The sequence below is a fragment of the Podarcis cretensis genome (assembly GCF_951804945.1).
Source record: "Podarcis cretensis genome assembly, chromosome: 3".
NCBI classification, from domain to species: Eukaryota; Metazoa; Chordata; class Lepidosauria; order Squamata; family Lacertidae; genus Podarcis; species Podarcis cretensis.
In genome coordinates this window covers 6,387,081-6,393,872 of record NC_137172.1, presented here as the reverse complement: position 1 = coordinate 6,393,872, position 6,792 = coordinate 6,387,081, and the positions used below count along the sequence as shown (strand labels likewise).

The 6,792-nt window shown below is 42.6% G+C and overlaps 1 long non-coding RNA gene across 1 annotated transcript; it reads left to right on the top strand.

Annotated features, from left to right (window-relative positions):
* The first annotated feature begins 3,083 nt into the window (after positions 1-3,083).
* Positions 3,084-6,317, top strand: LOC307212074. Its single transcript, XR_013836798.1, has 3 exons — positions 3,084-3,614; positions 4,589-4,721; positions 6,215-6,317. It is a non-coding gene; the product is annotated as an uncharacterized lncRNA (long non-coding RNA).
* Positions 6,318-6,792: the final 475 nt, after the last annotated feature.

The following is a 6,792-nucleotide window of genomic DNA, read 5'->3' as shown; positions in this document are numbered from 1 at the left end:
CCATTCTTTTGTATATATTTGGTTGGGCTGGCCCCTAATTGCCTCTGTCAATTTAGCCAATTCCATATAATCAAATAATTTGTCTTGACATTCTTTTTTTGTCGGTATTGTTTCTTTTCCACAATTTTTAGCAATTAAAATTGTAGCATAAAGGAATGTTTTCTTATTTTCTCTGGCAATATCTGTGTCTAATATCCCCAACTGAAAGCCATTCTATTCCTTCAGAAACATAAAAAAAGCCATTCTATTCCTTCAGAAACATAAAAAGCATAAGAGGCCAAAACAAAATCATTAAAGTCATTATATTGAGTGGTTGTACCTCCTGCAAGATTTACAGTTGTTTTAATTATGTTTTTCATCAATTAAACAGCCACTGGCAGTACAAAGTATCTCTAATGGAACTTGTTTATTACACAAAATGTCATGTTCATAGGGCAGTGAGTACCATGCTCTGGTCCATGGGGTCACGAAGAGTTGGACATGACTAAACAACTAAACATGTGAGTACCAGCTGCCTGTTCCATTGGTTACACAAAGCATCAATTACTTAAGTTGTCCCTGAATACATCGTCCTTTGATTGCGAGATTAATTGGTTGCGCAGCCAGTTGTTTTCATACTTTCTCCATTGCAAAAGACACCAATGGCAGAATCAGCCTAGGGCGGCACATCCCGTATTGCCCCAAATGGCAGCCCAAAATCAGTGCTGATGATGCTGGTGCTTCTCTTCCACTGGCAGAAGCAGCAGGGCAGGAGGGGCACCCATGGGCATTCTGCCTGGTTGGGGGCTTCTGCCACCTGAAGCAGCATCCTCACCTGCCTCAAGCTCTGGGATCAGCCCTGTCTTTGGTTGTTTTACTCTGTGAGGTTTTGCCAGTTCCTCTTGGTCGAATCCTTAAATAACACAGTATTTGCATGTTTAGAATAATATGCAGTTTCATCCATTATTTTTCTCAGTGGATAGAGGGATCACTATAATGATCCATTCTGGAAGCTTAAATAACTGCTGGGCATTTGATCAGAGTGATCTTCTCCCCTCCATCTTGTTTGAATAGCTAAGGATTACTTTTCATATACGGTTTACGTCCCATATATTCCATGCAAAGTGTCCCACATTCTGTTCTAAGCACCTTGCTCATGAAAGCACCAGGACTGGGCATGAAAGCTCAAATGAAACCTCAAAGCAGAGAAGGTTAACTTGTTGGCCTTTGGAGTTTCTGTTCTGGAGATCCCATAACCACTGATCCTTAGCAACAAATAACAGCGACTCCATGGAGCGCAGGACAGAAGAGTGAAGGAGCTTCAGAAACAGGGTTGGGAAGGGGGAAAGGGGGCTTAGTCATCTTCTAGGGTGGAAAGGAGAAAGGAAAGGACAGGTTGGCCAATTATTATGGGGTGCAGAGTGGACATGGCTGGTGTAGCAAGCAAGGAAGCAGAGCCCCTCCTGTTTGAAAATATTTTTGTAGGTTGCCTTGAGTCTTGTCTGGAAAAGGTGTCTGAGAAATAGGGTGATGATGATTGCAAGAAGGATAAGGAGTAGGATAAGAGAGCATGTGAAGATTGCCCTTCCTTCAAGTAAGCACAAGAGTCCATCATTTCACCTTTGAAATCTCCTTGCCCTGCATGTCCCCTCTCAACCTCTTCAATCGATTGACTTGGTTCTTTTCTTTTTGAAGAACTGTTTGAATCTATTACTACTACCGGTGCTTTTTGCGTGTGAAGACCCCCAAACAACCTCCAAAATAAATCACACAGGAAACAGAATATTTTTGGCATTAATTTGGCCACAACTTTATTGTTTACAGCATGTGAGTGGTTGCTTAGGCATTGGTTCGGACTACCTGAATCTGCACCGGACTGACAACTGGAACCTCCAGAAGAAAGTAAGGGAAAACATGCTGGAGGAGCATAGAGGCAGATTTCCACCAGATGTTCCCAGGAACTCTGGCATGGCCCTACCCCTGAGAGGGGATCGGAAAGAGCAAATTGAGCCCCTGGATTCCTTTAACGGAATTCCCCAGCGGCAACAACAAAATTGAGGGGCAGGCACAGCCAATCCACAATCCCCTCCACCAAAGAATGAACCAGTGCCTAACCGCCAACCTTACAAAGTTGTGACGATTTGCTACATGGTAGGCAAAAACCAAATGGCACCAGCCCACCAGCCAAGTGGCAAAATTCCTACTGGGCCCCTGCTCCAAAAACAGACAACCCCTAGACAGGCATACCAAGGTCAAAAACACAACCTAAAATTATAGGGATGGAAGGAGATCCGCTGCACGATGCAAAAGAGGAAGTACTTTGCCATGTGCAGCCCCTTAAATAGCTCCTTATATGCCAATCAAAGCCCAACTGACAGAAATCTGGCCCAGTAACAAAGGGGCAACCAGTGAGGCAAGGAGGTCATCCAAACGGGCCCGTCCTGCAACAAGAAGGCAGTTTGGTGATCTCACCGCAACACGTGGATCTCCATGATTTGGAGGACATGATTTCCTGGGGGGTCGCAGGGGTACGCCTACCCCTAAATATTTTGTGAATCTAAGTTTGGCCTCATTGAGGGGCAGTTTTTCAATATTTTTTTGAAAAAAGCAGACTACTACTAAGAATAAGAATAATCATTATGAAAAACATCTTCATGTATGTGACAACGGCCACGAGAGTTTTAATGGCACAAGGATGGAAGACTGAAGAAACCCCAACTAAAGAATCATGGCAAGAAAAATTGATGGACTATGCAGAACTGGCAAAACTGACATACAAGCTATGGGACAAGGATAACTATGACTTTAAAGATGAATGGGAACCCTTTACAAAGTATTTGAAGACGCAACAAAGCAAATTGGACTCCTTGGCTGGTTTTGAATAAACATTCACAAACTTTTTATTGATAATTATTACTTAAATTTTTTGAGGATCTATACAACTGTGTAACATGCAGAAAACAGCATTTTTAGAGAAATCAAAGACTGAAACTGAGGAAAGTCGGGGGGTGGGTGGGTTCTGTGGGGGGAAGGAGGGGGAGGGAGGAAAAAGAGGGAAAATAAGGATGATATGTTTCTGGATAATATGTTTTGTTTTAATTTTGAATAAAAAAGTAATTAAAAAAAAGAATAATCATTGTGGGAGGTGAGCATGTGGAAAGTGCCCTTCCTTCAGGTAACCGCGAGGGTCCAGCAATGTGGTGGGGACAGGTGAGGAGTGAGTCATTTACCTGAGGGATACATCCCCCTAGCACTGCCTATGCGGGGCATTGCATCCTCCTCACAAACCTTTCATTTGATTCAAGCTATCTCACTCTGAAACATGAATACAGCCCATCTGAATGTTTGTGATCTTCTGTGGAAACTGCTATGACTGACAGAATGCAGGAATGCCGTTCCAGAGGCACGTGATTTTGGCAACGTTGTCTTCCACGTCAGCCTAAGTCACAACGTCCCAAAGAAATTACAATTATGAAATCTTTTTCTCCCTACCTGCCCTCTCTTGGCAAGCTTTGGGGCTCCATTTGGCTTAAAAGCTGGCTTTGCCTGGCTTTGCCACCACAATTCATCCTGAGCCATGAAGATCCTTCACCTGTGCTTGGCAGTTCTCTCTTTGCTGCTCCTGGCTTCCCCAGGTAAGGGATGGAGAGGAAGAAGACAGAGGGACACCTGCCAGCCTATTATGGGGTGGAAGAGGGAGAGGAGTACAGTTGCTGTTCTGTGGCCTTGCAAAGGAAGCTCACTTTTCTTTCTAGAGATGTTTCTTTAGTGGGAATTCTTTGCATAAAAATGTATATATAAGACAAAATTGCCTACTAAAGTGTGTCTATTAGGGAAAATATGCACTGTGTTGCTGAATTTCCCCCATTATGCCCATCATTGCTGTGCAATCTCCCCTAATATAACGTTTATTTTCATTCGGAATTCATGAAGTTACACTTTTTCATGTGCAGTTGAGTAGACACATTTTTTTTTAAAAAAAACCATTACTTGAAGGGAGAACTGGCTTTCAAAGATGACTGTGCTTTGATGTTCACATGTTAACTTTATTATGGTGCATCACATGTAAAAGTGGTAAGGAAAAACAAAAGTAGCCACCTCTTTTCTCAGTTTGGTTAGATTTTATGGAATTCCATGCAATTCTATGGAATACGTTTTAAAAATTTTGATTTCTCTCTTCCACGGGTCTTTCACTAAATTTGGCATATGTCGTGTCTAATTAGTGGGGAAGTTTTCTTGATGTAATATAGAGCCTTTTATTCTGGGTAGTTCTTGGGGCTCTGATGGCTTCAGTTACAGGCTTTAGTTTCTCTATAACGTATAAGCCATGTGTGCCTCACTTCTTGCTGTCGTGTTTCGTGGACTGACACCCTCCACTCATGAGCAAATATCTGGATAAGCACATTTACCATTTCTTCTTGTGAATGTAGCAAGGGGGTGAACAGGAGTGGCCAGTGGCGGGTTGGGGTGGTAGGAGTTAGGATGCCGCGGCACCCAGAGAGTCACAGAGCCACTCCTGTTCAAAGGGCTGTGGAGTTGTGGCTTTCTTTCTGCCTATTGTGAATTAACTTCCTTCTCCACACTTATGTTTGTTTCTCTCTTTGTACAGGATCTGCACAAGACGATGAACTTAACAATTATGACGAGTGTGAAAAGAGCGACGGTATTTGCATAAGTGGAGGTTGTCCTGATAATTCTCAATACATTGGAATGTGTGATTATGATCTGTTCTGTTGCAGAAGGTAATTTCTTCTTGCCAAATGAGAATTACACCTCCTGCCCCTCTCCCTTCAGCCTCTGGATTGATCATTTTTTCATTTCATTTCATTATTTCATTTCATTTCATTTTAATGTTTGATGCATTATTGTATTTTATTATTTTGTTGGAAGCCACCCAGAGTCCAGATGGGTGAGGTATAAATAATAAATTATTGTTATTACTAATTATTATTATTATTATTATTATTATTATTATTATTATTATTTGGCGCCTCTGCTTTGGGTGGCTGCCACCCTAAATTGACATCCCTTCTCAGACTGAGGCTAAGGGACCCACAGATCTAAGAAATTAGTTTCATTACGTACAACCTGGAAAACTTTAGGATGGCTTGTCACAATTAACTATTGATCAGTCTGCATGTTTACAATAATCTGTCTGATTCCAGTTTAGCATCCTTTAACACAGCATTCATCCGCTGTTAAAATCCATTAGACTTTTCCATCACCACCCTCTTATATCCAATTTGTTAATTACATATATTGCTTTCATAGGTCAATGAGTACCAGCTACCTGCTCCATTAATTACCCAAAGCATCGTTTACCTAAATAGTTAATTGCTCCACGTACCAAATGCAGAGTCCCCTAAGTTGATCATCCTTTGCCTGCAAGCTCGATTGCTCCATTACAAAACAAAAACAAAAAATCTATGGTGCGAAGTAAGAATTGTTTCTTTGCCATGCTGCTGGCAACGCTCCTGACCTCAACTACCTGCTCCTGCTGCCATGGCCTGCTCTGCCACTGCCACACAATCTATCCTCATTGGCAGAGAAGCAGCACAGCCTTCGTTGCAAATTTTAAGCAAGATGGTCTGTGGTGCTTCACCACTGGAAGAGCCAGTGGGGCAGGAGGGGGATCAAGGAGTGTGTTGTCTACAGGGCATCTATCACCTGAAGCACGGTCCTCACCTGCCTCATGGCTGGTCCAGCTCTGCAATCAGGCGTGTCTTTCAGATGTAAAGAATTTGAAAGAAGGAATTTTGTCCTGGGTCATTGCAGAGAAATTAGCAACTGGACTGAACAAACCCCAGGGTGCCAGTTCTCCCGTGTTTCTCAAAAGATTGTCACAAAATGGCGAGCAAGCTTCCTGTTTTCCCAGAACTCTTCCTCAGGGCCACAAAGACAAGAAATCCCTGCCGTGCATAACATCCAGTCTGCAGGAGAATATTGGAGACTTTGCAAGCTCACTCACTATTCTGTGACATATTTAATTGTACCTAGAAAAGAAAGTCCCCCAGGGGTAAGGATGTGTCAGAGACTGCATTTAATTCTCATCGAAAGGTGAATCTATGTAATTCATAGTTTCTGGAAATGAAAAACTGAAACAGACCTATCCCTACCCAATGGTTTATTATCATGAAAACATGCCTTGCTTTGTGTTTTTGTGTCTCAAACATGGTCACTTTGCTATGAAACTGAGTTAACTGTTGTCTTTTTGTTGCTGTTTTCTATGTTTTAGACGGGAGGAGTGATAGATGCCTTTGAAAAGTGGAAGATGCTCCCTCTCTTTGAGAGCCGCTGGATCCCGCTTGATCCCCAGCTAGGGACTTCTCCAAAGCATCCAGACTGAAAAAAGCAACAGTTTCAAGGCTCACATGAGCTTGTGCCTTGCAATAAAAGCATATCCATAAAGCCTATTCTCCTCTGTTTTTCATTTCTAAGCATGAGTGTTATTGCTAGTAAGAACCCAAAATGGCACCTTACGTCCATGAGAAGGAGGTGTCAGCAAGCATGGTTTGTGGGGAGGCCCAAAACGTCATTAGAAAGGACGCCTAAAAGGGGGTGAGGATCCCCCAAAACCTGAGTGGCACTCTTTTAAAAAGTATGCCAATTGAAATATAGTCATCCTTCAAAATCCACAGGTGTCTGAATTTTTGGATTATTGAACTGACCAGACGAGGTCTGGAAGCTTCCTCTTAAAGATTCTTGCCCCCTCCCCCCACAGGATTGCAGGTTGGGAAGTGTGGTGATCACACAGGATCCCCGGACATTTCACCGTCTATTGATCCCTGTTCCACCACTTTATTTCTTGCTACC